Raw genomic sequence first — 11117 nt, forward strand, 5'->3', positions numbered from 1 at the left:
GCCATTGGCTTATTTGGGATGATTTATTCAGGTAGCAGTTTTTGAATGTTAAGACCCAGTTATTCATTTAAAAAATAACAGAAAACATGTAATTTAGATTTTAGTTTCTTCATGTACTGAGTTAGAGTGAAGGTTTTTTAACTGTCAATGCCGTGCCCGCTGCGCAGCCTGTATCCGAGAATGTGCGGAGCGTGTCGGGATTGATGACACAGAGACCAGTCAACGATGTAAAGAAAACTTTAAGCAGGCCCCAAAAAGGCTCAAGAAAACTTTCCAAGAAAGGCTTCCCTCCAGAAAAGCTTCTGCTCCCTGCCTTACCCCTGGCTGGTACTGCTCTGACACCAGAAACTGACTTGGGTGTGTCAGAAGAGGCAGTTAGTCTTTGGAAAAGGTCGAGGTCAGGGCAGTTCCCATGGGACAGCCTTTTTCAGGAACTTATTGCCCCAGGCATTGTCCTGTTTTTAGTAAACATGTTTTTAGTAAACATTGTCTTACAGCTGCCTACTCCCAGGCCTAAGGTCTGTTGTCCCCACTTGTCAACTCTCAAATACAAGAGAATTCATGGTGGTTCATGCTTGTTCTCTAGTACCCAGGGGGCTGAAGCATTATCAAGTACAATTCCACCCATCCTACTTCTGTCTCTCGTGGCGAAAGTTGCTTTTGATTGCCCTGTAATATGCGTTCTATAATTTTTCTGTCTTCAAATCCAGCTTCATCTTCCTGTATCTTTGTTTTCTTTTGACCATTTGAAGACTTCAACTCGATAGACAAATCATTCTTTCTTGTACTACACCAAAAGAATGAATGCACAGGATTAGAATTCGGGGTCTAAGATAGGGAGAATGCAGTTCTGACCGGTCTCACATTGGTGTCTCCAGGAAGGAGTTTCTGTCTTTGAAAGTTTCTTTCTTCTCACCTTCATTTCTCACTAAGTGTCTCTCTCTAGCTTCTGCAGTGGAGCTGAAGCAGAGGACTCAGCTGATGTTTGTCTGGAAGGGGCTAAGACTTCCCTAGCTGTGTTGGCTCCACTGTGTGGCTCCAATTTCTGCATTGCAGATCTCCCAGTCAGAATCAGCAGCTGCCTCGAGATGAATGTGGTTCTGTAGGTTGAAAGCCCCCTTTGGATGAGGGGAGCTTTGAAGGAACCAGGAACTTTTTAAAAAGATTACATTAAACAGAGATGCATAGATTGTGGTTTGCAAGAAAATGGTCCCCCAAGGGAGTGGCACTATTAGGAGGTATGGCCTTGTTGGAGGAAGTGAGTCAGTGTACAGGTAGACTTTTGAGGTCGCTTTTGCTCAAGCTTCCCTCAGTGTGACTATCAGTTGATTTCCCATTGCCTGCAAGATGTAGGACTCTCAGCTACTCCAGTACCATGTCTGCCCACAGGCGGTCATGCTCCCCACCATGATGGTAATGGACTGAACCTCTGTACTATAAGCAAGCCAGAGTTGCACCCTTCCCCCTTGGGGGTCTGCAGACTAGCTTGTGACTAGGAGCTTCTATCCTCTTATCCTCTCCTCCTAGTATAGCCTGAATGCAAGTTCCTGTCCATCCTTGTTGTCTAATGCTAATTCCTGTTATTGGCCCATCCTTTGTCAGAGGGCACTGGGAACATAGGCTTCTGACCTTGGTGGTTTTCCACCGTGGCTGACTGGTATTTAATGCTCACTCTTGTTACAATAACTGCCATTCTCCTTGCAAGAATGAGCCGCTGTCTTCGTCTTCATTTAAATCCTTAGCCCTTCACCCAGATTTGAGAAGTGTTGTAGCCCCACACCGTAATCAAACCAGTTCGCTACAAGCCGGCACAATTAAATGTCTTCCTTTATAAGATGCCATAGTTATGGTCTCTTCACAGCAATAGAAACCATAACTAAGACAACTGGGTTCCATTTAGGGCAGATATCAGACCTGCTTAGGCCAAAGGCTGGGAAGAAAGGCAGTATGCCTAAGGGTGTGGCAAGGGAATAGGATGACTAACCCTCTGCTTAGCCAGCTCTGTGCCTCTGAACCAGAGAAGATGTTGCTCACATTCACACTGAGCTTGCCCAGTCTTGCCTCCAGGGAGCATAAGTTCTCAGCACCCCTTTCCAGGAAGCTGTTGGCACTTGCTCAGCCAGGAGCTTTTCCACCCCACCCCTCAGAGCTTTCTGGCTTCAATTCCTCTGGTTTCCCCAGTGTCTACTCTCAAACACTTTTGTTAATGTGACCCAGGACCTGAATGGGACTTAATGTGACCCAGGATCCCCCGGCCTCATGCTCACACGCAATGCTTAAATGTTTTATGTGGACATTGTCTGAATCTTGATACAAAGGATTTGGCTTTAGGAAAATCCTTGGAGACAATGGAAGGAATTGGAGTGCTGAATAGTAGTCAAAATTAAGGGAGAGGAGGGGAGGAGGAAGGAACTGGGATTGACATGTGAAACAAGCTTGTTTCTAACTTAAATTTAAAAAAAAGAAAGAAAGGGAAAAATTAAGGGAGGATGTGCTTTTGGTGTGGTAGAACAGTTTGGCTTTGTGTGGGAGTCGCGTGGGTTTTAGGCCCAGGGAATGAATGAGCCAGGTGCTTTCCTTATCTCTATGGCACATAACTGGTGGGAACAAATTAAGGAGAGAAGTTTGTCTTGACTCACGGCTCGGTGGCTTTAGTTCATCGAGGCGCATAGGCATTGCAGCCACAGTGGCAGAGTCTGGCAGTGGGAGCTTGCTGACATCTTGCTGACCAGGAATCAGAGAGCTCAGGCTCCCTGGAGGCAAGACCGGGCAAGCTCAGTGTGAATGTGAGCAACGTCTTCTCTCAGATACAGAGGTTCCTCTAAGAGAGGTTGTGGAGGTCATCTTCTCAGATATTACTGTGCAATCGGAGAATTGCTTTGGGGGAAGCATTGGTTAACTGGCTACTTTATTTTATTATTTTAAACACCAGTTTCTTTTGCTGGGTTTTATTTCCTTTATTTTTTTCTTCCTGAGTGCACAAATTAAACTATCCAAAGATCTCTAAACAGTTTGAAGTTTGTAGCCACCAACGAAACTAAAACACACTCACTCTGCCTTCCTCCCAACACCCCCAGAATAAGGGGAAGCAAATTACAGACACCGCCTTATTTTATTTTAGTGCCTGCTACAGTTTGACTGTGAAAGCTCTCTGCCGGTTCACATGTCTGAACCCTTATTCCCCAGCTGGTGGTGCTGCCTAGGGAGGTGGTGGCATTCTGGCTGTATAGTACAGACATTTGAAAGTTTCAGCCTCTCTTAGAGGAACCTCTGTTAGGTCTCAAGCCCAGGACAAAAGGCTAACTAAGGAGCCTATTTAACATATTAAAGTGGACCTGACTGCCAGGTTCTCCCAGCATACCTCAGCCCCTACCTGTTACAGGGTGAGGAGTCTTTAGATCGAGAAAGGAAACGTTACCACTCTGGAGACCAATAAGTGATCTAGCTTTCCTTTGTATATTTCAAGGTGGAGCCCTGATTTATGAACAAGTGCCCATGATTGAAATCGATTAATGAATTTGGTTCAAACGAGAGCCATTTTAAGACACATAGCTGCAAAATATGACTTATGTGAAAAAAAATCTGGAAGAACAGGCCTGATATGAAGACCATTTGTTACTTAAAGCAAGAGCCAGAGCAAATCAACAACAATAAAACCACCCAAAACAGAACACTAACTATTGCAGCTGTTCCTCTTTGAAGAAGTAGAAACTGTCTGTGGATCCATCTTTAATGATATTAGTAGCCATTGGTGCTCAATGCTACCTACCATTCCTTCCACATTTAGTACTTAGGATAATTATAGTACAAAAGGCTTTCCCTCATTCATTATCTAGTACATAGAGGCCTAGTTTCTGATAAAGAGCATTGGAGGTGGGTCTTTTGTTTACCTGTTTTCCACAGAATGAGCTGGTTCACCTGTATTCTGTACTAGCGACCAATTTTTATTTTATTATTTTTATGGATTAACATTTATCATCTTAGTGTCACTATCCCTTTAAGCATTTATGATATATTTAATTTCATTTCAGTTGTTATTCTCATTTGTGTTCAAAATGTGCTATTTTTGGCCACTGGGTCTGAACGACTCCTGAAAATGTTTTACATTCCCATAATGGTCCCTGATGACTCCTTCTTATATTTAGCTGAGGGTCCAGTTCAGCCCTGAGCATCTCTCCTTCAGATACAGACTCAGTCATTTCTCTAAGGAGCTGCTGTTAATCTTAACACAGACTGTTTTAAAGTAGATATGTCATAGAAATAAAGTGCATGACTGAAGGTGAATTGATAATTTATTCATAGTGATTTCATTGGTAAAATTTTCATTATGATAAAACCTTGCATGTGCCTTTGTATACTTTCAACTCTTACACCTACGTAATCCCACGATGGTCCTGACACTCTGAGTGGTACTCTTGAACTGCCATGCTCTCAGATCGGTGAGCTTATGCCTCAGTTGGTAGTCCTCAGACTTTCTCATGCAGTGGTGCTTTTCTTAAGTCTGGGCCCTGGGCTGAGGGAGGCCAGGCATTTCTTTCTCTTTCCATGTGGCTGGATGAGGCTTCCTCAGATCCTCAGCATGGACTTCTTATAATGAAGCTAGTTGCCCTTACTGCAAATGTAAAATGATAATCTGGTGGAAGCTGCAAGACATCAATTCTTGCCTTTTATTGTTCTATAGCATCTCTGAGACCCATTACATTCCAGGGCAGAAGCAACAAGAATTTGAGACTGTCTTCATGACACGTGATGTTATCTCAGGACGAAGCTACAGGACCAGAGGTTCAAAAGGATCACAGATTCCCGTTGTATCAGGACAGAGACATATTGTGAGACCCCCAAGGGTCTCTTTATTGCTTTGGTGTCTGTTTTTCCATTCATTCTGGCAGAGTTGTCCATGGTGTCCCCTTTTTCCTTATTGCCATTGGCCACCAGTCCTTGAGGACAAAGTGGCAGAAGTGGTGATAGAGAGCTTTGTGCAGCCTGTGAACATGGTGGAAATAGCCTTCTGGGAGACAGTTCAACTTTATTCCAGAGTGAGGGGAGATATAAAGGATGGGGACAGAGGCTGGGGCATCACCTAATTTGCATTAAACAGCACATTCCTGTCATAAGACCCCAATACAATGACTACATACCATATGTGCAACGGGGGAAAGCTTTTGCAGGGGACTGTGTCAAGGGTCACACTAGAGCTAAGTCAGGCATGGGGAAGGCAGTAGAGACAGTCCCCGGATAAGGTCAGATAGAGAGCAAGAAGCCCCTGCCCAGGGGAGGGAGTCCTCCATGTTGCTGAACTTGGAGAGAGCTGCCAGGCTGTTGTAGATGAAACCTTTGACCAGTGGGGCATCCCAACAGTTTTGGGTAGCAGCAAGTGGAGACTTGTGGAGCAAATTCTGTGCCCTTTAAAATGCTGTTCTGAGTGATTGAGATTGACAGAGATCCCTAGATAACCTCTTCTCCCAGATGTATACTATATGTAAATAGACAAATACAATAAACACCATATTTACCCAATATATTACTTTATTGTTACTTTAATACTTTGTGTGAGCACTTCATACTTTTTTATAACAATACCGCATAATTAATGTGAACACACATGCAATTGCTCAAACACTCTGGTGCTGTAATTCTTATTTCCCAGATTAATTTGAGGGGTGGAGTTTTGCTACATGGCTCAGTACCCTCCCACCTTCGCCCTCTGAATATTAGGATTCCAGGCTTGTACCACTGCACCTGGTGTCTGGTTAAGCTTGATGACTATCCTCCAAGGACCACTTGCTGGTATAAGTACTTGACTGGAGTTCCTGAAACAGTATCCCTTGTGGACCCCCAGTAATGAGGCAGAAGAGGTAGATACTGTATGAAATGTTTCCTGGTCCATAAAATGTTCTTCCTTGTATTGGTAATTCTTTTGCAAATGATCTCCCTTTCTCTAGGATTGATATGCATGTAGAAGGCTTGAGGGACCTGAGTGACACAATTATGTACTTTCCACTCTCTCTGCCGGAAGAAAAGGAAATGAATCTTGAATACATCCTCCAACAAGCAATGACAAGATTCCTCCCTGTTGATGAGAATGTCAGCAACAAACTTTTTCTGTTATATGTGTTGTACTTTAAGAAAAGGGGTGTGCGAGAGAAAGACACCATGTGACAGGGTTCAAGCAGAGGGGCTTAGGCTTTTTTTTTTCTAGTTAGGGAAAGGGATCATAAAAAGGGAAAGGGAAGCAGGGAGATTTACCTCTGGGGTCAAGAGCAGAGAGAGAGAGAGAGAGAGAGAGAGAGAGGGAGGGAGGGAGGGAGGGAGGGAAGGAGGGAAGGAGGGAGGGAGGGAAGGAGGGAGGGAGGGAGAGAGAGAGAGAGAGGAACACGCACAGGCGGTGCTCTTAGTGCCTACAGCTGAGGGCGTATCCTGTCAGAACTCCAAGGGCAGGCCAGTTCCGATGCCTAAACACTAACAATATGGCTTGCATCAAATTAAAAGACAACATCAAATGAAATTGAAAACAGAACTTCTTTGGTGGATGAAAGATTGCAAACCTTTCTAGGACAACTTGACATTCTTCCCTCGCTTGTATGAACTGAAACATGTTCCTTCCACTGAGGTTTTCACCCACACCAGATTCCTTTCCCTTCCTCCCCCTCCCCCTTCTCCTTCCCATTTTGTGTGTTGCACATATTGTGCGTGTGCACATGTGTGTATGCGTCTGTATGAATGTGCAGATGCTAACACCTGTGCATGCATACAGAGGCCAGAAAAGGACATCAGGTACCATCTTACATCACTTTGCACTTAGCTCTCCTTTGAGATGGGGTCATCCCTGCACCTAGAGCTCCTGTTTTCAACTAGACTGGAAGCCAGCAGGCCTCAGGGTCTTCTGTCTCTACCCATGTCAAAGCTGAGTTCACAGCGAGCTTTGGAACCTACAGGGTGGGGTGCCCTGCTTATTGTTAGTGTTGGGATCCCAACTCTAGTCTTCACGAGGAAGCACTCTTAACCTCTGAGCCATCTCTGCATCCCCTACAGAAGTCTTCTGGATTCTGTTTTGTTTTTAAGGACTTTATGCACATCTCCAGTATTGTTTGTGGTTTTGGTGTTGATAGAAGTTCAGTTACCTTACTTATGTCTGCAGTAACATAGTACCTTCTTCACAAGATCCCCCAGGACACCCCACACTGGGAGAGTGAGGATGAGACACTGGGGGAGTGAGGATGAGTGTGATTTCTCAAATGCTCTGGTGGGCACCAGAACTTCATGAAGTTTACAAGGTTAACAGGACTCTGTGAGCTACATGACAGCTTAAAAAGTAACACTGTGTTTTGTTTCACATTTTTCATGTCTGCAAAATGATTCCTGAAAAGCCTGTGCCTTAAACACACATGTAAAGCAGCGTCTCTAACTCCAGGTTGGGTGGTTCTTCAGTGACACATGCTCTTTCTTACAGGGACATTCATTATCTTAAGCACAGGTGTGGGGAAGGGTGCTGAAAACTTGACTCTTAATTTTAAAAAAAATAGAGGCATATTCTGAAATTATTTGCCATACTGATGCCATTATCTTTTCTGAGGTGCATGACATGCTTAGAACTGAATGATTAGTACATACATTTAAATGTATTGCTCATGAACATATCGTGTCATGCATATTTTTGTTACTATGCTTGTGTTACAAATTACAGGTACCCCAATTTCCTAAGTTATAGTTTTCTCTTAATACATCTATTAAGTTTCCAGTCTTTTTGGTCCAAAATGTATCCAACTATAAATACTATACGCTGCAGACTTTCTCAACATAAATTTCTTTCAAAGGCAGTTAAAGTATATCCATCTGTAATTTAAGACATTTTGCCTTCTAATTTTAAAAATAGTGTCAATAGCATAGATGGTTAACACCACTATTTCTCCTTCTTATTTTTCTGTTTGTGGTGCTGATGGAGATAAAACCTAGAATAAAACTTCTTAGCATGCAAGGCTTTATCCTCAAACACAGCTACTTTAATTTTTCTCCTCTTTAATACCACAGAGTGCAGAGGTAGCACTCATGAATAAAAGTGGCAACAATATAAACATTTCTAGCAACAAAGCCAGTAACAATGATGACTCACTGCTACTGAAAGCCAAGGATCAGACCATATGCATTTTTCGAGCACTGTCTTTTAATATTCATATTAACTCCAACAAAGAGGTGTTATTATCACTCCACTTATAGATAAGGAAATCACAACTTAGAATAACTTGATCGACGTCATATAACTGATAGAAGTCAACACTTTACATTCACAACTCTATAAATACTTACCACTCATCCAAGTTCTACAGTAAGAGCATGGACTTTTGGGCTGGAATATTGTTAGTGACACTGATTCTATTTTTTTTCATTTTTGTATCCAATGAATTTTAAATGAACACGACACACATTTATAGATATGTTGGAAGAACACTTGCTAATAAAATGTAGCTTTGTGTCCCTAGAAGGGGACATTCTCCCTGTACAGAGGCAACCTTCTAAAGAGCAGCTCATGCAAGGAAAGTGCCCAGAGGTGGGTGAGGACAACCTATGCCCACATACCCAGAAAAGCCACCAGACTAGGGTGCTGCATAACTCACGGGGTAGGTGCAGGAAGATGAGATGGAAAGGAAACAAAGAAGGATGAGTCTGAAGTCTTTCCTGTGCTCAGCTGACTGGAGGCTTAACTAAGACAGAGAGTTTAAACTGAGAGATTTGGGGTGGGGCTTAAGCTCGTGATGTTAGCTGGGGACAAAAAGCCAGATTAACAAATAGGTCTAACTTCTCAGAAACCTTCTGCCAGACTAAGAGCACTTTAATTTACATGTTGAGAGTGACCCTCACCTTCTGCCTCCTCCATCACAACCACCATGCAGGCCCTAAGAGAACACAGGCAAGATTTTCTTGTGGGCAGTCGGCTGAGCTGGGCCGCTGTGCAACTTGAAGAATGCAAGGCCAGTGTGCTGTAAGGGTTCCTACTGCGACAGGTAATGCTAAGTGCAAGCCAGTGTTCTCTCAGGCTTCCCACTGCTGCAAGTAATGCTATCTAACAGCTCCAGGGAACTTCAGAGAGAACGAATGTGTATTATTTCTTTACTCCTTCACTCGGTCATCCATGATTAAGAATTCGCTTATATATCTGTGTTACAACCTGTGCTAGAAATATAAAGACACCATCATTGAACACATCTAGTCCAGAAAACAAGCCCACAGGCAGGCACCTCCCATACAATGTGCTAAGTTAAGCACATGGGAAAGCAGGTAAGGGCTGCCTGGACCATCTCAGGGAGTGAATCTCCACACCTTTGCCTGGTGTGTGGGAGACGCTTAATGAAGTTGCTTCCTAAGCCGGTGCAGTGGTTCATACTTGCAGCTGTAGCACTGTACAGGCTGAGGCAGGAGGATCTCTAGTTCAAAGTCAGCCAAGGGTGCAGAGCAAGATCCCTTTCTCAAGAACAAACAGCCGCTTTCCTCTGGGGTAGGGCACGTAAGACAATACCAGGCAACACAGTCATTTCTTAGCAACAGCAGTGCCCACGATGAAGCTCATCTTCCTTCCACTGTACTAGGAACCAAACACACTTTTCCTCATTCATTTAATGCATCTCAAAGTAAAGAGAAGGGATGTGGAGGTTAGAAAACCTCTGTAAACAGAGACGGAGTTTTTCTTTTGTCCTGACCACACCTGGTCCCAAATAAATACACAAAGGCTTGTATTAATTGCAAAATGTTTGGCCTATGGCTCAGGGTTATTACTAACCAGCTCTTACAACCTACATCAACCCACTCCTATTAACCTACATTTTGCCACATGACTTTGTGGTTTCACCTGCCCTGTAGCATCTTGTCCCTCTGGCAGCTGCCTGGCATCTCTGCTGACTCCGCCCTTCTTTCCCCCTGTATCTCCCTTGGTTTTCCTGCCTAGCCTTATTCTGCTTGGCTATAGGCCAATTCAGCTTTATTATTAACCAATGAGAGGAATCCGTATTCACAGCAGCCGGAAGGATTATCCCACAGCAAATCTCTGCATTGTGAGTTGGTAAAAGGACTGGTACTCAAACTTTAATCTGTCTGATTACACAAGCATCATATAGGTTAAATCCCCAAATCTGCAATTTTAAAACTAAACCTTAAATATTCAACACTTACTACAATTCTGAAGCCTCAATTTTTTCCCACTTCATATTCCAGTGTAAACTTACTTGGAATAGTTTTTTGGCTCACTTCTTTTTTTTTCAGTGTTGCCAGTTTTACATTTCTGAACATTCCTGATCATATATGGCTCCATTCCTTATGCTTGTTTTAAGTAGTGAAAGCCAAAAGCACCTACTGTGTCAGAGATGGCTACACAAATGACAAAGCACCCATTTTGTAAGTTCATGCAGCCACCAAAAGTTGTTTAAAAGATCACACAACAGCATGAAAGCCAGGACTCCCCAAACTGTGGTCCTCACTGGGATGCTCTGATGTTGCTTTTATGGATTATATGTCAACACTTCATTACGGGTATGGGCATTTTCACATTTAAGACATTAGAATGTAATTCTTAAAATGAGATTACACTTTCATTACTCATAAGAACATTGCAACTTGCATTACACAAGGGCAGTATCATTTGGCAATAATAGACGATGTAGGAAAATGTCATTATTCTAACCCTTTCCCACAGTGTAGAATACAAATTTTGTTTCTTTTATAATTTGCACACACTCATACACACATATGTACACATACTCTCTCTAACACTCACACACATACATAAATACTCACATATACACGTACTCATAGTCACATACACACATATATTCACATGCACACTCACACACACGTACACTCACATACTGAAACACACACACACACACACACACACACAGAGCAAGTGCTGGAGCAGGCCAGGAGAGGGTGTCAGATCCCTTCAGCAGAAGTGACAGGTGACTGTGAGCCACCTGGTGGTGGTAGCAGAACTCGGGTCCCCTGGACAAGAGTGGAAAGCCTCCTTAACCGCTGAGCCATCTCTCCAGGAATATCAATTTCTGCATTTTTTCTCATTTGTAAGAACATGTCTCCTTTGTATTTATTTTGCTACATTACCTCATGGATTGTGA

This window comes from Mesocricetus auratus, unplaced genomic scaffold (genome assembly GCF_017639785.1).
Source record: "Mesocricetus auratus isolate SY011 unplaced genomic scaffold, BCM_Maur_2.0 Super-Scaffold_100021, whole genome shotgun sequence".
NCBI classification, from domain to species: domain Eukaryota; kingdom Metazoa; phylum Chordata; class Mammalia; order Rodentia; family Cricetidae; genus Mesocricetus; species Mesocricetus auratus.